General features: G+C 39.5%; 1 long non-coding RNA gene across 1 annotated transcript in view; it reads right to left on the bottom strand.

Moving 5' to 3' along the window:
- LOC131382886 (uncharacterized) overlaps positions 1 to 20,872 on the bottom strand; it is a 38,645-nt gene extending 17,773 nt beyond the window's left edge. The window contains exons 1-2 of the long non-coding RNA XR_009212505.1: positions 20,440 to 20,872; positions 19,101 to 19,261 (exon numbers count right to left, since the gene is read on the bottom strand). This is a non-coding gene — a long non-coding RNA (uncharacterized LOC131382886). The remainder of the gene's footprint in view (positions 1 to 19,100; positions 19,262 to 20,439) is intronic.
- Between the last annotated feature and the right edge of the window lie 748 nt (positions 20,873 to 21,620).

Here is a 21,620-nt window from a genome sequence, read left to right as displayed (position 1 = left end):
GAAGGAAGGAAGGAAGGAAGGAAGGAAGGAAGGAAGGAAGGAAAGAAGGAAGGAAGGAAGGAAAAGAAAAAAAGAAATAGTGTGAATGGTCCTAGGCCGGGTGTGAGAGAAACAGAGAACATGGGCCCTTGACATGGAGACAGCAACATGGGCCATCTCCATGTTGCTAAACTCACCACCCCTGAAGCCTGACTCATTTCTGGGATTTCTAGGATATAATATAATAATTTTCCTTTATGTTAAGCCAGTTTGTGCCAGGTTTTTATTACTTGCAGCTAAAACTATCTTAAACAAACCAGTATCAAACCTTTGGGAATAGAGAACACTGTACTGTTCTATTCTTCTTATTCTAATCCTGGCAGTAAGACTTCCTCTATAATTTCCAAGACCTAATTTTTTTCTGAGACATCACTGGGCAGATATCTTTTTGCTTATAGAGGAATCATTCCTGATCCCTGCTACAGCCCACAGTGCCTCACTTTTTCCCCAAGCCAGAAAGAAAAAAAAAAATCTTTAGATACTAAAGGAGGCAAATGGCGTGAAGCCCAGAGACAAGCTATTTTTCTTTTTCCACTTCAAATAATGCTCAAATCTCAGCCAGTTTCTTTTCAACGGTTCACCACCACATCTAAAAATCTAAACGTGTGCTGTATTGGTAGTTGCCTTGAATTCCAAATTACCCTGAACACCCGTTCCTAATCATGGAGATCTTGATTGGAACTAAATTTGTTCTCTGTGTAGAAATCACTTATGTTCCAAGAGCAGTTTCTCCTCTGGTCAAATTAGCTGTGTAAATATTACAAATAAAAATATATGTAGGGGCAAGTGGATTACAAAAAGGCATTTCCTTATAAATGATCCATATGACCCCAAATTAGAATGTGTCTTGCAAATAGGGAGAGCCTGGGAAAGATTATTAGACCATAACAACTGGTGCCCATAAACTGCCTTAGACTTGTAGGCCAAATTCTCATCAGCGTAAGGCTTTAAAAAAAAAGGATGGCGGGGAAAACACGGGAAAGAGAGAGAGGAAAGTTTGAGGTATAAAATTTAAAAATCTTAAAATACAGGCCGGGTTTTGAAAAACAAGGGGAGGGATAGTTTGGGAAGAATGCATAGATTAAGGATTTCCTTGCCTTTTTCCAAATTTCTGCCTTTACTCTGTCTCCATCCTGTTGTAAGCAATTTAATTCATCCTTTCATAATTTTATAACAACTTGTATTTAAACTTGGATAGTGCTGAGAAAGAAAATAAACAAAACACACCCAACATCTTTTATCATTACGTTAAGCTTAGGGAGGATCTTTAGTGTGGTGCTTTCTCCCCGTATGAAGATAGTCAACCACATTATAAAAGGCTTAAAGGCATGAAAACACACACTTACAGCGCCATGATATTCTGCTGTTTTCCTAGGGAAAATCCTATTTATCCTATGCGTGAGTCAGTCCCATGGAAAAAAGCTGTGAAATTTTGGACATCAAGTCTCAATACAGGGGAAAAGTTCAGCAATAGAATACAATTGCTCCTTTTCCTTTGTCTCCTTCTATTATAACATTGAGTGGGAATTTGTTCATTTGATCTTCATCTAAGGAAAAGAAGTAAACAAATCTTGCTAAGTGTTAAGCCTGTTTCAAACCAACACTCTGACTATCCAGTGTTAGACTCTCAGGCAACAATGATTACACTTTGATGGTATAATTTTCAGAGAATCCTGTAAGCCAAAGGAAAGAATTATATATATTTTGTCAGGATAACTTTCTTTTTGAAATAGAACCACATATATGCTTTATGCTATTTGTATGTGTGTAAAATAAAACTATTACTATGAACACTGTTCATTATAGGTAACAAGTAGTGAATTGATTGTAGCTTAGAATAAACTGTCTTACAAGAAATAAGAATATAGATACAAATCATAGTTCAATACTCACCTAAAACAGTTGTTAAAGCCATAGATCAATTCCTCTGAGTTTAGATGTTACACAAATCAATAATTTATAGACAACCACATAATAAATCATGCAAGTTCAAATTAGATACTTATTATTAAAATACCCATCCTATGAAACTCCTAGACACCATCAAAAAATTACTCCATTTGAATGAAACTGGTTAAAAAAGGACTCTGTGTATGTGTGCGTGCGTGTGTGTGTGTGTGTGTTTCCTTCTTCAAAAAGATGAGGCATCTGTTAGATAAATGTGAATGAGGAAAGACATTCCTTCTTAGACATATCACATAATGTCTCCATTTTAACCAAGTATTTTACCATATCATGTCTAACTTTCTCTGCCTTCATTTTAAATGTTCTCCCACCCTCCACTAATCCATCGGATTTCCCACTAATCTCAAACATTCCCTTCCACTCCAAGACAGTCTTTAAATGCATCCCTCCAGATGCCACACTCAATTCTGCTATTATGATGATGATGACTTTGTTCTTGCTTGAGGAAAGCGGAAAAGTTCAGCCTCACTCCCACCACTGTTTTCTTACTTGCCCTAATCCTTTGCATCTTAACTGCCTCCTCTCTCATCACTCCTCTGCAGCCTAACTGATAAGTCTCACATCTCTTCATGACAGAATCACACATAAACGAGCCCCTGGTAACTCAGCTCTCACTTGCTTTGATTAACCAGTATTATTCTCTTCCCAACCACACTGTAGACCTACTGAGAGCAAGCACTTTGGTTCTCTCATAGAACAGCAATGTAAGCTACCAAAATTTGTATGTTGATTGATTCTTTCTATTTTTTTTTTTTCTGTAAATCCTGGCTACAGAAACTTGTTACAGAAAAAAAATACTTTAGTGGAAAAAAGCAAGTAGCAAAATAGTATACTAGAGTACACTATAGAGTATAATTTGATTTGTGCTTTAAAAAATGATATACTTACATATGTTTCTACAGGCTGTAAAAGTTCTAGAAAAATGTACCTCAAGCTGTTCTCAGTAATTACCTCTGGAGAACTAATAGGTAAACAGGGCTTAGGTGAAAAGGCAAGAAGTGATAAGGGTTATAAGAGGCTTTAAATTTTCCTCTAAATTTTTTTTAATATTTGTAGGCCACAGTGGTTCACGCCTATAGTCCCAGCACTTTGGGAGGCCAAGGCAAGTGAATCACCTGAGGTCAGGAGTTCAAGACCAGCCTGGCCAACATGGTGAAACCCCGTGTCTACTGAAAATACAAAAATTAGCCAGGCATGGTGGCACATGCCTGTAATCCTAGCTACTCAGGAGGCTGAGGCAGGAGAATCTCTTGAACCCAGAAGGCAGAGGTTGCAGTGAGCTGGGATGGCACTACTGCACTCCAGCCTGGGCAAGAGAGTGAGACTCTGTCTCAAAAAACAAAATTGTGATATTTGCTTTTACAGAATGAGCATTATTATTTTTATAATTTCAAAAACCTGGAAAAAACAGAGAATTGACAAGTACAAACATTATATAATATGATTCACTTCAGTTTTTATGAATATTCCATGTTTTCAGAGGTGTTACCCAGCAAGTTTAAAACACAGGGCCAGATCCTGCTACCTGGAGACCTTTGAAATTGGCAGTCCAGCCAATTCAGCCACTTTTAACTCATTCAGTCAATTCGGCCACTATTAATACATTCGAAAAACTTACCATGTCATAGCTAACTGTTGCTTCTTTGAAGAAGTGCCATATGTAGATAAATATATATTGATAATTCACAAAATTTGAACAACCTCTCTATTTGGTTGAATTGATACCTTATAATGCAGGGAAAAATATAAAAGTCATCAATGCCACCTCCCTCATTGGGTAATCTTTTTGTACTATAACCTGGATGGATTCCCTCTGAGACTAGGCCTGTGCATACTCCGGCTGAGAAAGGTTTGACTGAGTACCATCGCCTTAGAGAAATTTGAGACTTGCTGGATTGTGATGGTTCTCAAACTTTAGCAGGCATCAGGATCACCTGAAGGGCAAACAGAGTGTTGGCCTCCCCTCCAGAATTTCTGATGCAGTAGGGTTTGGAATGGGGCCCCAACATTTGCATTTCTAACAAATTCCCAAGTGGTGGTGACGCTGAAGCTGCTGCTCCAGGAACCACACTTTGAGAAACATTTTTCGATGGCTACTGAGGCTAACCTTTGTTCTTTACTTTCTCTCTCTTTTTTTTTTCTTTTCTGAGACAAGGTCTCACTGTCAGTCAGGCTGGAGTGCAGTGGCACAGACCTCGGCTTGCTGCAGCTTCAACCTCCAAGGCTCAAGCTATCCTCCCACCTGAGCCTCCCAAGTAGCTGGAACTACAGATGCCCACCACCATGTCCAGCTAACTTTTATAATTTTTGTAGAGACAGGTTTTGCCATGTTGACCAGGCTGTTCTTGAACTCCTGGACTCAAGTGACCCACCTGCCTTGACCTCCCAAAGTAATGGGATTACAGGAGAAAGCCATCACACCCAGGCTTGTTCTTTGCTTTTCAAGTAGCAAGGAGACTCCTTTTCCCAACTTAAAGTCTATAGCCATTTTGATTCAAATAAAATTGATAAAAAGTAGATCAGCCAATTAATATTTCAATACTTAGAGTAAAATCTCTGGAGCTTTATAATCCCTGGGATTCATTTTTCTTCATCCAATCATTTTCTCTGCCTTATCACAATCAACATTTCTAAATTACCATTTACCTTCTCATCCCCTTCAATTTCTTATCAACTAACTAAAACCAAGAATCCTTGAAATCATATGAGTAGGTTAAAAAAGAAAAAAAATTTAAAAATAACACTCCTAAAAACAAATCATTGTCATCTTCATTATCACCTAATTGAAATCATAGATATTTCCTGTGAACGTGTGTGCTTAAACCCGAAGAGTTTTCTCCACAGCACTTAAAGATTCTGGCAGGTTTCTTGGTCAATGATAGAACAAATTTATTCAAAATGAATTGTAGCCATTTGTTGGATGAAATAATTCGTTGTAACATGAAAATCATATATTCTCGTCATGTTCTTAAGAAGATTTTACTGACTTAAATGATGAGTTAGCAGTTACAAGATGCCTGGTGTCTATGTTAGAAACATACCAGTTGTTCAGGAAGGCAGCTTTTCCTGGCCTCCACTTAACAGAAATATCTCTTTCGGGACTCATAAAAAAGACACTGATAAACAACAATCTTAAGAACAAACTTCAACAAAAACTACAGTCATTTCTTATGACTGCTTCTCCCTGCTTTCCTCAATGCCTGCCGAAGGCATAATGCCAAATGCAGTTCAGTAAAAACAATTCCACAAGGGGTCAAAGTAATCTGGTCAAAGCATGTAGCTGTCTGGTAGGCTGGCAAATATTAGAAAAATTGGAGAAGTAAATGGAATGCATATCCTTTTGGTACTGCTCTTCATTTTTTTTTTTTTTTTTTTTTGTTTTTGCTCTGTCGCCCAGGCTGGAGTGCAGTGGTGAAGTCCTGGCTCACTGCAACCTCCGCCTCCCGGGCTCCAGCAATTCTCCTGCCTCAGCCTCCTGAGTAGCTGGGATTGCAGGTACCCACCACCACACCCAGCTAATATTTGTATTTCTAGTAGAGACAGGCTGGTCTGGAACTCCTGACCTCAGGTGATCCGCCCACCTTGGCCTCCCAAAGTGCTGGGATTACAGGCAGGAGCCACTGTGCCCAGCCTGCTATTCAAATATTATTTCTAGAGACTACTATGGTAAGAGCCAGGCAGCTGAAAAGAAAGAGGGGAAGCAGTGTTACACACCCAGTGAGAGTGCAGGGGTGTATGTTGCTGCTAGTGCCGCTGGCGTGGTTGTGGGTGGAATTGTTGCTGTTAGAGGTATTGCAGTATGTGGCAGGCAGCTTGCAGTGAGAGGAGAAATGACTTCCCCCTCCAGTTGTCATAATTTCACAAATATGCAGGCAGCCCTGGCCTTGTCTGCAGTCCCCTTCAATCTCTGGGCTCCAGCGGTGCATACTCTCCATGGGAGAACTGCTAAGTTTCCAGCCGGCTTTGGTGGGGCTGCAGCTGATTAAGTGGCTGATTTTCCGTTGACCTGCCTGTTAGCCCTAGTCCCATCCCTCAGGAAGGGTTTTTCCTGTGTTAACCCTGCAAACTGAAAGGTAACTAAAAAGACATCATGCCATGGCTATCCAGGACACTTCCAAATCCGTCACATTGACTTTTACAGGAAGGCCTGAAGACCTGCTCCACGTGCGTTTCAATATGACCATATGCGCCTTGGGAAACACAAAGAGGAAAGAATAATGCTATATTCTGCCACTGTTGACATACATTAAATAACATTTAAACTTTGTGTATGTTGTAAAGAAGCGGGAGGATGTTCAAGAAGGACTATGTGCCTTTGTAAACAAAATATAAGTGGATTCAGACATGTCTGTGAAGAGGGGCAAAGAAACAAGATACTACCAAATGGTGTGCCATAAAATGGGACTATCTTTTCGCCACTCTTTCAGTCCCTCCCTCTCAGTTAGATGGATCCACACAGGGAAATGAAGCTTTCAGTAAACAGGGGTCTGCAGTTATCGAGAGTACCAGCTAGCTCTTTTATTGGCATATAAACAGAGAGAGGGCTCAAATGCCCAAACTGATTGCTGACGTCTTAAATATTCCCTTTCCTCTGGGAAAGCTAACAGGAGAGTTTCTTTAGGGTCTGCTTCTCTTTCCAATTTCTACTTTTCTAATAGCTCTCCTCTCTTTCCAAGATAATCAAAAAGTAAGAGTTTCTTAATTTTTGTGTTTGGGGAATTTGAGAATCAATTTGAACTTGAGAAGTTTGGATTGGATGCACACTGTATTCCAGAAAAAAAAAAAAAAAATCAACTTACTGCTTTGGAAAGGCCAAAGTAAAAATAGATTTTTGTCTTCTTGAATTGTAGTCCTCTGAGTTCCCTTTTAGCTTGCAATGAAATATACACACTTATGGGACATACCTACTTAGACATGGAAATTAGACACTGGATTAAGTTTTTAAATGATATTTGAAAACTCCAAAGAAAATCAAACAAAAATTAACTTCTGAGATGGCTTATCATGTCAGTACTAGTATACGTGGTGTAGTAAAAATGTCAAAGCAAAGTACTGGAACATTTAACATTAAGTTATACTTTGTGTAGAGCTTATTTCTCTTAAACATTTCAAATAGAATCTTATTAACACAAAATTTTGTTTTGGCAGTATACATTTCTGAAACTTAGGAAACTTATCCCATCCTTATTTGCATCTTACAGAAACCTGGTGTGAAACACTAGCTTTAAAGCCAAACTGCCTATAGTTTATTGTTGGCTATGCAATTCTTTTGTTGTTGGAGCCAGTGGGTTAGATTATTTATGCCTCAGTTTCCTCCTCAATAAAGGAAGATAATAATGGTGTCTACATCATAGATTAGTCTAATAGATTAGTCCAATAGATTAGTCCCCTGACTAGCTTTTCTATCAGTCAGTGGAAAAATTAAGTATTTTAATTCATGTGAAAAAATTAGAAAGATGCCTAGCATATGCTCAAAAATTATTATTACTACTTTATAAAATCCGTATTCCTTAGACTCTGCATCTCCTTTTTTTTTTTGAGATGGAGTCTCACACAGCCATCCAGGCTGGAGTGCAGTGGCACAATCTTGGCTCACTGCAAGCTCCGCCTCCTGGGTTCACGCCATTCTCCTGCCTCAGCCTCCCGAGTAGCTGGGACTACAGGCGCCCGCCTGGCTAATTTTTTGTATTTTTAGTAGAGACAAGGTTTTGCCATGTCGGCCAGGATGGTCTCGATCTCCTGACCTCGTGATCTGCTTGCCTTGGCCTCCCAAAGTGCTGAGATTACAGGCGTGAGCCACTGCGCCCGGCCTGTTTCTCCTTTTAATCCATTTTGTGCAAATACTTTGTTAAATCCTTTTATTTGGCCACAAATTTTTATTATACCTAGGACTACAATACTTAAATCAGATAACAAAGTAATATATGGAAAAATCAGGATTCTTAGATTAACAGTAGCAAATGTGCAGTCTTCAAAGGCCCTGACCTTGGACCTGGGGATTCAAGGTGTCCAAAGTAAAGCTTTGATCTTTAAACAGGAAGCACCATATACATTTGTATAAACAATGGAGATAGACAGATAGACAAACCTCTCCAGCAATCTTGTTCACCATCATAAATTTTCTTTAAATTGGCCTCTACTCCCAAAACAATGTCTGGTTGGGCAGAAAAGAAAAACAAAAATAAGAAGTACCGTAATTGAAAAGTGATTGGGTAAGAGGGGGCTCTTCTGATCATTTTCACATTCATCCCAATATTATTGCTGTCCCCCTATGTCCCCTCCTCCAAAGGGGAAAGAAAAAGTTACCACAGGTGGAAAATTGCTTCTGGCATTAATCCTCCTAGCTCAGATCAAGAAAATGGATATCAGTAATCTCTTCTGGAAGAGCTGCCATTATTCATTTTAGTACCATGATGAAAATGCATAGGGAAAAAAGGCTCTTTGGCCACTTTCAAAGAAACTCACTGAAGAAATAAAATGAACAAGCTTATCTGTGCATACTAAAATCCCAATTTCATCCAACTTGATTAGAAAGCAGAAGTAAGACTCCGTTTTTTTTTTTTTTTTTTTTAGCGCATTTTATTCCCTTAGGGGTTTTGCCAAAAGGCAGACTCCTAAGTTATCAAACTCAGAATTTTCCCCAATCCCTTATTTTTCCAGTTTGCTTCTTGTGGTTAACTCCATTACTAACTTATAGCGATAAACACCTGGAGTCCATCAAAAACAAAGAGAGGCTTATTCAGTGGGTACAGCCCGGCCTGGTGAACACCCTGAGCAGAAACAAACTACATAATATAAGACTTGAGCAGGGATATGTTTTTTATGATGTGCCAGCATAAGGGGGATCAAAGGCTAAAGCCAAATAAATAGCAACTGGGCACCAGCAGAGGAAACATATTTAGACTTTAAAATAATCAAAAACAAACCCAAAGAACACTAACACCCTCCACTTTCGGCAGTCATATTTTCCCTCTTTTTAGACATGGCTTAAACCTGTCAAGAGTTCTGAAGCTAATCACTGAATCTAAAGAAGAATCCTGCCTTTCATTGAGGTTGTGACAATCACCAAAAAAGACTGGGCCTGAATAGATAGACCCTCCCCTCACTTCCCCCATCCCCTCAGCCTCTTCATGCCAACCCCCTCCTCCTTCCTCTATTGGCCTATTATTAAATTTGCCTTGGCCACGTTATGGAATTTGCCGGCTGAAATTAACCCATTTATTAAGCTTGACTCCTCCTTATCTAAAACATCTCTAGGCAAACTGAAACAATCTGTCTGCCATCCACTGATTGGCAGGGGAAATTTTTCCAGGTGGTACAACTAGCTTCCTTCAAATGACTCGCCAACGTTATTTTAGCCTGGCAGAACCATGGAAAGAAGGCCTGAGCAACCCGTATTTGCTGCCATGTTTGGTACCCCCAATGTATTTACACAAACAATTTTGAAATATTAGTAGTACTGAAAAGAAGTTGAGGATGGGGGGCCCAGCACAAAGGGGAGGAGGTAGATACAAGAGCGGAGAATTGACAGGCTCACCCCTGAGGGCAAAAAGCTACATCTGTATTTGATTTGTCAGGGATTTACATTAGTGAAACTTTAACTCTGCAGATGATACATAAGATTACACTTACAGAACAAGCTTATGCAAATATAGCTTAAACTCCATGGTATGTGGCCCAGACAGTGAATTTGGCAGATTTCACTGAGTCTGGTGGCTGGATCTAATAAATTCATTTACATGAAGGATCAGGACATCTGGAAAAGTAGCATGGTGGTTTATTGAAACATAAATAACATTAATTGAAAGGTTACAGGTATGCAAAACACTTCATGTAGGCGATACAAAATGTTATAAAGCTGCTTCCCTATTGGAATAAAGCAAAAGAGAAGACTGTCTTGCTAACATAAACAGAAAAGGTAATTTCCAGGATCTAATTTAAATGTCACTTTACACAGCGAGAGTGAGAAAGGCAACCCATTTTGTTATCCTGCCTTTGTAGCAAACCCTCTTTCGAAACCTACACTGGGCTGCCCTCCTGATACGTATCTTAGGCACTAATTAGCAGCAGCAAAGTAGTAACATAATTAAATTTATTTTCAGCTAGAAATCCCCAAACTGTCATGCTGTTTTGTAGACAGAAAAGCATGGTTGAGATCTCAAGCTATTTCTTCCATGAGTTTATTTTTATTTTAGTGCTGTAATGTATACTTACTGGTAATGTGGATTGCCGGTAAATGTCTCATGGAGTTGGTTACCATCAGCATAATAACAAATTACCCAGCGGAAAATAAGCAAAGATTGATATCATATGATTTAAAAGCTGAGAGGAAAGCTCAGGTGGTTTACAATCACTTGAGTATCTCAAGATTAATTTATAACTTGGTAACCCATTCAAACACCCCTTCATCATTTATTCTCAAATAAAGAGATGACTTAACTGCTCAGTCACTCAAAATGCCTCCTGCCCAAACCAATAGCAAGCCATTCCTTTTAAAAGGACTGTTTTCTATAAGTCATTATCAACATGCTGACTTTGAGAAGTCAGGCAAATGAGGAAGCAGGAAGTCTGACATTCTCTCAGGTATGGTAATGGAGTGGAGCCCACTCCAGAAACTCTATGTAGGTTTGACATAAAGTCATCACATAAAGAGCTGTTTGACCCAAATTGAAAGAAGAACCCCAACAAAAATTGTTTTTAAATGAAATAAGATTTAATGGAGTGATCGATATACTTTGGAGAATAATTTAACGAGATTTTTTTTTTGAGACGAGTCTCGCTATGTTGCCCAGGCTGAGCGCAGTGGCGTGATCTTGGCTCACTGCAAGCTCCGCCTCCCGGGTTCACGCCGTTCTCCTGCCTCAGCCTCCTGAGTAGCTGGGACTACAGGTGCCCGCCACCACTCCTGGCTAATTTTTTGTATTTTTAGTAAAGACGGGATTTCACCATGTTAGCCAGGATGGTCTCGATCTCCTGACCTCGTGATCTGCCTGCCTTGGCCTCCCAAAGTGCTGGGATTACAGGCCTGAGCCACCGCGCCCAGCCAACAAGATTTTTTTAAAAGAGGCTAATATATCCTAGATGACCTTTCTTTCCATTCTGTAATAAGAAATTAGACAACATGATTTGTGTTTTTAAAGCACATAATATGATTAGAAAATGAAACAAGTTTTTACTGACCATTCACATTTCAACTCTTTCCACCATGAATACAATTTAAAGGATGTGTCTTTTTTTTTTTTTTTGAGACAGAGTCTTGCTCTGTTGTCCAGGCTAGAGTGCAATGGTGTGATCAAAGCTCACTACAACCTCCACCTCCCGGGTTCAAGAGATTCTCCTGCCTCAGCCTTCTGAGTAGTTGAGATTACAGGCACCTGCCACCATGCCTGGCTAATTTTTGTACTTTTAGTAGAAATGAGGTTGCATCATGTTGGCCAGGCTGGTCTCAAACTCCTGACCTCAAGTGATCCACCAGCCTTGGTCTCCCAAAGTGCTGAGATTACAGGTGTGAGCCACTGTGCCTGGCCAAGAATGTATAAAATTTTAATACAGGTGCTGATAGGGTTTCTGTCAGAAATTAAACTTAACTGATAACTAAAATTTGTCAAGTACAATAAATTGTCACAATAAGTTTCTTCCCCCAAAGTGGATGTTTTTCCTTAAAAAAGTATTAAAAACGAAAAGATTTTTCATAAACAGCTAAATGACAATAGACACATTGAAAAAAAAAAAAAGCAAATCATGTTTATTGATTCCTGTGGCTCTCCAAAGAACAATTTTGAAGTTTTTATACAGAAATGTCAGTCGGTTGCACAGTGATAGAATACAAAACATTTGAATCTATTTCAAACAGATTGGCCTTATGGATGTAGTTCATCCAATAGGACATCTCACTGCTGCTCCTCCCATGGCACAGCTGGCCACCAGTGCTGCTGGGATGCCAGGAAGCACTTCTTTACATACAGGGATAGTGGCCAGTCTGAACATTTTTTAAAATTTTACTTTAAGTTCCGGGATACATGTGCAGAATGTGCAGGTTTGTTACAAAGGTATATGTGTGCCATGGTGGTTTGCTGCATCTATCAACCCGCCATCGAGATTTTAAACCCCACATGCATTAGGTATTTGTCCTGATGCTCTCCCTCTAACCCAATGCAAGGAAGCTGAGAGTCTTGATAAAAAGTTACGGGAACTGCTAACTAGAATAACCAGTTTAGAGAAGAACATAAATGACCTGATGGAGCTGAAGAACACAGCACGAGAACTTTGTGAAGCATACACAAGTATCAATAGCCGAATCAATCAAGCAGAAGAAAGAATATCAGAGATTGAAGACCAACTTGCTGAAATAAGGTATGCAGACAAGATTAGAGAAAAAAAGAATGAAAAGGAATGAACAAAGCCTCCAAGAAATATGGGACTATGTGAAAAGACCAAACCTGTGATTGCGGTACTCGAAAGTGGCACAGAGAATGGAACCAAGTTGGAAAACACACTTCGGGATATTATCCAGAAGAACTTCCCCAACCTAGCAAGACAGGCTAACATTCAAATTTAGGAAATACAGAGAACACCAGTAAGATACTGTTCGAGAAGAGCAACCCTGAGACACATAATCGTCAGATTCACCAAGGCTGAAATGAAGGAAAAACTGTTAAAGGCAGCCAGAGAGAAAGGTCAGGTCATCTAAAAAGGGAAGCACATCAGACTAACAGCAGATATCTCTGCAGAAATCCTACAAGCCAGAAGAGAGTGGGGACCAATATTCAACATTCTTAAAGAAAAGAATTTTCAACCCAGAATTTCTATCCAGCCAAACTAAGCCTCGTAAGTGAAAGGGAAATAAGATCCTTTCCAGAGAAGCAAATGCTGAGGGGTTTTGTTACCACCAGGCCTGCCTTGCAAAAGTTCCTGAAGGAAGCACTCAATATGGAAAGGAAAAACCAGTACCAGCCACTGCAAAAACACCCCAAAGTATAAAGACCAATGACACTATGAAAAAACTGCATCAAATAATGTGCAAAATAACCAGGTAGCATCATGATGACAGGATCAAATTCACATATTTGATATTATTAACAATATTAACCTTAAATGCAAATGTGCTAAATGCCCCAATTAAAAGACACAGATTGGCAAACTGGATAAAGAATCAAGACCCACCACTGTGCTGTATTCAGCAGATCTATCTCACGTACAACAACAACAAAAAAAACCAGGGGTTGCAATCCTAGTCTCTGATAAAACAGACTTTAAACCAACAAAGATCAAAAAAGACAAAGAAGGGCATTACATAATGGTAAAGGGATCAATTCAACAAGAAGAGCTAACTATCCTAAATATATATGCACCCAACACAGGAGCACCCAGATTCATAAAGCAAGTTCTTAAGAGACCTACAAAGAGACTTAGGCTCCCACAAAATAATAGTGGGAGACTTGAAATTTTTTTTAAATAGATCCAATACTTGGAAGAATATGATGGCTCCCTGACAAAAAGAAATGTATTGTTCATATTACTATACCTGGCCCCATTGTTCAGAGTAAGTTTTGATGTAATTAGAATGGCCAGCAAGTAGCCTACCTATCCAATTAAATCCTCACAATGAGTTTAACTAGGTAGGCTTCAGCGATTCAGAAGGTTAGTTTTCTTGGACACTTCCAGAAAGACTAAGATTAGATCTCAAATTCCAAACCATTTAATGCTCATCTGTGTTTTTGCAAATTTTTGACCACCAGGAAGGCAGAGTTCAATAGGAAATGCTCACTGACTTCCCCTTAAATCATTGTACGAAGTTCCAGTAAGAGTTTCTCAGCCCATGTGGGATTTAAGCAGGAAAAGCCACAGGTAATAAGAGGAAATATACAGAGCTCACAGAGGTCAAATTCGAGGTTTGTTTCCTATGCCGAGTCATCTATAATATTTATGCATTTAGTAAATGAGAATGCCTATTTCATTTACATGATTGGGATATAATCTATATTACAGAAAAGATGTTAAGAACCCTTGAAAACAGGGCTGCACATCTGTAACACGCTTTGATTGAACAAGTACAACTTAGGGACACCAAAGTGGTGAAATGAAAGAGAAAATTGGTTGGTGCACAAATGTGTCCCTGGTTGACAATTTAAACATTTACTAGTTCCAACACGTTAGGCAAGTTACCCAATGTATCTCACTTTGCTCAGATACTAAGTGGAGATAATAATTGTACCTACCTGGATAGTACTGTAGTAAGGATCGAATGTCTTGATACACTCATAATACACTGGGAATTGTGCCTGGCACATGCATCAGGCTTTGCTACTGCTACTACTACTGCTGTTGCTGCTGTAACCTAAGAGCCCAGCAGAGAATGGCATGTAACAGCTACCATATAATGATGTCTTCTACTATAATTTCTAGAAGGAGCTGAAAAATGGCAATACGTTTCTGAGAATAGTTTATCAAAGTAATCTCACTTAATTCCAAAACAGTGAATAACCGGAGGCCCATGGACAGGTCACCAATACGGAAAAAGGAAAGAAGCATTTTTTGAAGGGAAATCTTGAGACGATTAAGAATGACTGATTTGAGAGCCATACACTAGAGTGAGAAATGCCTGAGACTAAAGACATCAGTCGCAAGAGTCAACGAAACAAAGAGAAAGAGAAAACTAAAAGAAGAAAAAATGTCAAAAAGGCGAGAGTAGTTAGAGGAACTTGAATCCAAGGATTGAAAGGAAGAGAGTAAGGAGAGTATATAACCACTAAAAAGGTGTGATTTCCCCAAAGCAGTCTTCAGCAGAGTTGTCGGGGCAGCAAGGTTCTGAAAGATACTGATGTAGTGTCGACTTAACCAACTGAACAGTCCATGTTAAACTAGTTATAAGTTCAGAAAGATATAAAAGGTACACAAGTATCACCTTATATAGAATGTAGAAGGTACTGAGTTCAAGATATTTTTGAAGGAAAGGAATACTAAAAGACTATTCCCATGACATCAACAATTACTTCCCTAATGTTCACAAACCTCATCTTGCCCCCTCCTGAACAACAGACCCATAATAACATCTGGATATACTTCAGACTCCTCAGGTATCACCAGCCCAGAGATGAACCACCTCCTCCACTGCCTCCTCTTCCAAAAACTTCCTCCTCGTTTGTCAGCAAATGACCTCACCAGAGTATCAGGTGGCCAAACTCAGTGCTTCCCTTCATCTCTTCCATTCACCTCCTTAGCCAATAAAACAGTAAATCCTGTTGACTCTGCCTCTTCCAGTTCTCTCAAATCTAGCCACCCCATCTCTTCTTAGCCACTGCCTTGTCTAAGACTTAGCAACATTTCATTCACCAGCTTAAAGTCTTTCATTGACTTTTTTGCCTACAAGTTAAAGTTCAAACTCCTTGGTAAAGCATATGTGGCTCTTTCTTAATTTTTAAAATATTTTTATTATTTCAGGTTTCTTTACTTTTTTTTATATAGTCAAGGTCTCACTGTGTTGCCCAGCCCAGTCTTAAACTCCTGGCCTCAAGCGAACCTCCTGCCTCAGCCTCCCAAAGTGCTGGGATTATAGGCATGAGCCACCATACAGCCACATATGCAGTTCTTTACCATACCAAAGACAGAGAAGGGGAATGCTTACAGAGGCAAGTGTTTCGTTGTTAATAGTTTGTGATACAGAGTGCTTAATTTTGCTGGAATTACTTTTCTTCTCAGCCTAGTTCAAAAAGAAACAATGACAAGAGAAAGAGCACCTCACCAATCATATCGTTCCCTACTGTCAATTCATTACACTTTCTATCACAGAACGTACCATGAATGTTTCACAGATCTGGATATCTGAACATGTTATTTCCTGTCTCTCTAACTGGCAGGCTCCCACCCATCCATCAAGATTCAGCTCAGATATCACCTGCTCTATGCAGCTTTTCCCAACTTCCCAAGGCAAATTTCATTCCTCTCCACTGTGTTACCACAGCATTTTAGGACCTCTCCCATGAAATATATTTTTCATTTAAAATTTCATAGCCAGGTTCTCCAGGGCCAGGCATAATTCACAGGAGGTGCTTAATAAATGTCTATTGAACAAATTGAATCTAGAGGTGTCTAAAATGACAGCTCCATCAGAAGTAGGTAACAAAGCAAATGTATCAATTAAAATAATTTCTTAAAGACAGATGGATGAATATCGCTTAAGCAGAAAAGAATTCCCAAGAGCTACTGTTGGCAACTAAACATAGTTAAAAAAAATGAGCTGGAAAAGAGTTACAAGAAAAATAATTTACATTTCAAATCATTATTTACTTGTGGTTCTAACCTTGAGAACATTTTAGCTGGATAAGTGTACTCATGCTTGTTGGGGGAAAATCCAAGTTTTTCATTGTCTGGTACACACCAAGCAGTACAACCACTTCCTTTTCCCAAATAATTCCTTTAGTCCTGAATCTTGTCCACAAATTTGTCCACTGCCAATCTTTCCACACTCTCCATGCTACTTTAGAATCTCTTGTCCTCACCACATTCGTGGGTAAAATTGGGTGGCTGTGCCTACTTGGTATTGCCACACAACTAGTAGAAAAAAGGAGTGAGGGCCAGTGCCTGAGGGCTCAGCCAGCTGAAGTCCTATCTGCCACCCAGGAATAATGTTAGGAAGACAGTGTAACTTCCCTTTTTCTACACTTCAACTTCCAGCCATTACAAACTATTCTAGTGATTTGTTTCACCCTTTCTTACCTTGGACTGCCCTAACATTACCTATTTGAAGGTGGACACCATCTATACTAATTTGCTGGGCCTACTGTAAGAAGTGCCACTTAAATCTCTAGGCCCAACCGGGCGCGGTGGCTCACACATGTAATCCCCGCACTTTGGGAGGCCGAGGCGGGCGGATCACGAGGTAAGGAGATCAAGACCATCCTGGCTAACACGGTGAAACCCCGTCTCTACTAAAAATACAAAAAATTGGCTAGGCATGCTGGCGGGCACCTGTAGTCCCAGCTACTCTGGAGACTGAGAAAGGAGAATGTCATGAACCCGGGAGGCGGAGCTTGCAGTGAGCCGAGATCACGCCACTGTGCTGCAGCCTGGGTGACAGAGCGAGACTCCACCTCAAAAAAAAAAAAAAAAAAAATCTAGGCCCAAGCATTGGTTACATCTATTCTAGTTATTTTCATAAAACAGTTCTGTAGTTTGACACCTGAGGCTCTGTGAGTGATTGCAAAGAAGGTAGTTTTAAAACATGGCCTCAAAACTCTTGACACCCTTCTACTATGAGGTGGAGCACGTGTTCCACTCCTTGTGCCTGGGCTGTGGGGTGGCGTGACCCACAGACAAAGGAAATGCCATTGTGTCAGCTTTTGAGCCCAGACCTTAAGAAACTGACGAGATCTACTTCCCGTCTCTTGGGACACTGGCTCTCAGAACACAGCCACCATGCTCCTAGGAAGCCCAAGCAGCTCAGGTCAACTGGAACCAAGGCCCCTGGCTCACGGTCCTGACAGCTTCAAGCTAACGGCCAGCACCCACTTGCCAGCCAATACGAATGAGTCATCTTGAAAGTAAATCCTCCAGACCCCCGGGGAGCTGCCCTATCTGATGCTAGGAGGCACAGAAAAGAGTTATCCCTGCTAGCATCACTCAAATGACAGACTGAGGAACAAAATAAATGACAGTCATTATTGTAAGCCTCTAATTTTTAGGATGGTTTGGTACAGAGCAATATATAACTGATAGAGCAAAGTAACTGACCAGTGAATGATAAGAAAGTGTTCAATTCCAGACCAGGTTTTCATATTTAAAAAAAAAAAAAAACATACTAGATTTATAAGCCATTTAGCTGAAAATGTCTTTCTTAACTTATTATTCTCAAAAAGTTTAAATCATACAAAAGTCATGAGATGAGTTTACCCATCATGTACGTACCCATGACCTACCTTAAATAATTTTTAATGAATGGTAAATCCAATATGATTTTAAAGCAAATCCAAGTCATCATATCATTTCATTCTTAAATACTTGCAGTATGTCTTTAACAGAAATCAATTATTTTTTAGAAAACATTTAAAAATACCATTTTTGCATCTAAATTAGCAAGTCTTTAGTAGTATCTTAATATTACCAAAGATCCTATCACTATTCAAAAAAAATTTTTTGAGACAGGGTTGGCTCTGTTACTCAGGCTAGAGTGCAGTGGTGCAATCTCTGCTCGCCGCAACCCTGCCCTCCACACTCAAGTGATCCTCCTACCTCAGCCTCCAGTGTAGCTGGGACCACAGGCATGAGCTCCATGCCTGGCTGGTTTTTTGTATTTTTAGTAGAGACCGAATCTCGCCATGTTACCCCAGCTGGTCTCAAACTCCTGAGCTCAAGCGATCCCAAAGGATTACAGATGTGAGCCACCATGCCTGGCCTGTTTTGCTTTTTTTAAATTTGTTAAAGTCTATATTCACACAGGGCATTAAGCAGATTTGTTATTTAACCCTCATTAAAAAATCTGTAGATTCTTCCTCTTGTTTTATTGTTTCATCATTTTTATTTACTGAAGACTCCTTGTCATTTGTCCTGTAGATTTTATCGTATTCTGGATATTGCCAACTGTATCTCTGTGGTTTGGTTTAACAAGATCTTCTGTCCCCTATACTCGGGTTGTATACAAACGCTTGGTATACTTCAATCGGATTTTTAAAATTTCTTGTTTTGCTGAAAATCGATGCTTTGAGGGTTTTCTCAAAACTGATATTTGAGTCATGAAAGACACAGTATGTCTTTGTTCTACAATCTTATTACTGAGAGAGCAGTGGCCCAGTTCAGACTTGGTGACAGTGCCAGTTACTTAAAAAACAACTCCTTGAGTCTAATGATAGCCATGCAGGTTCATTAGACAGAGATCAGATCTTCTCCTAAATAACTCTGACTTTTACTGCCTTGCCCTCCACAACACAAATAACATAAACTCATTCATTTTACAAATAGTAAACATAGATGAATAAAGTAAAATACTTGTCTTCAAGAAGATCATACTCCAGTGGAACACAGAAATGTGAAATTTATAGGACAAAGTGGCAACTGCAATTACAGAGATAAGCAGTGTCACAGAGACACTTGCCTGGGCTTACTTCTCTTTTGCCAGTGAATGAGGCTTTCCCCAGGTCATCAGCAGAACAGCAGATAGTATGGTAGCCGAGAACACAGACTCTAGCATAAGCTACTGTCTGGTTTCGAGTCCTGGCAACATCAGTTCAAATCCTCTAACCTCTGTCTGCCTCAATTTCTTTATCTATAAAACAGGGATAATAAAAAAACAACAATAGATTATTAAGGTAAAGATCATTAAAGTCGAATTATCAAAATTAATGCATGAGAAACATTTAAATCAGTACCTAAAACACAGTAGATATTTATTTGCTCCTATGGAAGTTACCATGAAAATGTATGGCCCTAATAAAATGTTTAAAATCTCTTTTGAGATAATAGGCTACTAGATCGGTACCAAAAAGTCCTGCTTGTTGGGAAAGGCTAGGTCTCAGCTGAAAGAAGCCTCAATCTAGTGTAGATTTTTTGAAGACTACAATAGAATATATAGACACAGGGACCTGAGTATAGGCAGAGTAAGAAGTTGTCTATTCAGAATTGTTTTAGGACTTTGCGCTTGTTCCAAATAAACTATCTTCCCACAGGGCCATTGGAAGTGCCTCTGGGTCAAGAATTTCAGGATGGATGGTCTCATTTGTCTGGGAAGGAGTAATACATCTAGATCACTGAACCTGGCAAAGCTTCATTTTTCAGATTAGTCATTCTCTTTTCTTTAAGACTTTTCTTGAGGAACCAAATACAGGAGAAGTAAGTTTGATGTTAGGAGGAGGTCGGGAATGTTCTAGGCCTTCAAATATGTCAGCAGAACAGATTCATGTAGGGTAATGAAGTAAAAGGCTATAATCACCCAGTGAGTAGCTTGGTATCAGGTATCCAAGATAGGAGTGAACAGGTATCCTGAAGGCAACCCTCACTGCATAGTTTATGCCAGGCTAAACTTTAGCCTCCCTTCATGCTGTCTCCTTCACACCTATCCTGCCATATAGCTAATATCCCTTTGTTTAGTTCAAAACTCTTTCCTTAGCCAAAAACTATACTCGGGAAAGCATCTAAAAGGATCTGAGGCAAACCACTTATACTTTTGGTTTTAAGACTTCTTTTGAATTATAGAATGAAAAGTTATACTTCTCATTAAAGACCTTCCAAGACTTTGAAAAGAGCAGTGCTTCCTTTTACCAGAGAAGCCTTCCTCATGCCCCTGGGGCATAGGATACAAACATTTAAGGAAAATCTGTGTGCCCTGATGATACAGGACATGTTATCTGGGGACATCTCCAAGCTTAAAAACAAACAAATGACAGCACAACAAACAGAAGACAGCTCTGCATTAAGATGCTGCAGACCTTGGCCTTGAGCTCTCACCTGCAGAACAAAGGCGTGCCATTGGCTTGCATCACTCTGTCTCTGTTGCTTTGCGTTTCTCATATGTCAAATAGTGCTACCAAAATAGAATCATATGAAATGACCATTATACATCCTGGTTTAGGGAAATCAAGAAAAAAAAAGATTTAATCTTGTTTAGTCTAGTACCCCTGAATGGGGAATGGCAGTTAGGGAATAGGAAATTGAAAGTAAATACGTAAACCATGCTTAGACAGCAAAGTTGTTTTCAGATTTGGACACTTTGAATACCAAAACCAGAAGTCTGAATCTGATATGAAAGGAGTCATTATAGATACTTAAAGGAAATCCAGGCTGTAGGGAATCAGTATGAAGGTTAGAGAGGAGTGAGAAAAGGCAGGCAAACCAGAGTAATCCAGATGTGACAGGTTATGCGTACAAGTTACTGTGAGAACCTGTGGCTCACATGGTAGCTGTGAGAAAATGAAACACAATGAATGTGAATGATACAAAAAGAAAGAGACTGATGACAGTAAGGCTGTAAGAAATCAGAGAGAGGAAATAAAGGTGACTACATTTTCAAACTTGGACAGCCATGAAAATGGTGAATATTCAACTGAAATAAACCCAAGGCCAGGTGTGGTGGCTCATGCCTGTAATCCCAGCACTTTGGGAGGCCGAAGCACACAGATCACTTGAGGTCAGGAGTTCAAGACCAGCCTGGCCAAAATGGTGAAACGCTGTCTGTACTAAAAATGCAAAAATTAGCCAGGTGTAGTGGCAAGCACATGTAATCCCAGGTGCTTGAGAGGCTGAGGCACAAGAATTGCTTGAACCCAGGAGGCGGAGGTTGCAGTGAGCTGAGATTGGCCAGTGCACTCCAACCTGGGTAACAGAGTGAGACTTTGTCTCAGGAAAAAAAAAAAAAGTCTTAAATAGCATAAAATATTTTATGTTGAGTGGATTTATTGGTAAGAATTTGGTTATTAATCATGGAATTCATCCTGGACTGCTGAAATTGTTCTTTTTTCTATATTTCTTTATTAAATGCTCAAATATAAAAAAACTCTTTGAATTTATTATTAACTCCAGTAATACACAGCTTATTAAGTAGGAGTAAATTATTCTTATTTTTTAGAATGAACGGTGGCAGAACCCCATGAATATGAAAAGGTAGTGATGCTTCACCAAACCAAAGCTAG

This window comes from Hylobates moloch, unplaced genomic scaffold (genome assembly GCF_009828535.3).
Source record: "Hylobates moloch isolate HMO894 unplaced genomic scaffold, HMol_V3 SCAFFOLD_2, whole genome shotgun sequence".
Classification (NCBI taxonomy): domain Eukaryota; kingdom Metazoa; phylum Chordata; class Mammalia; order Primates; family Hylobatidae; genus Hylobates; species Hylobates moloch.
The sequence above is the reverse complement of the archived record's forward strand: the minus strand, read 5'-3'. Positions and strand labels throughout refer to the sequence as shown.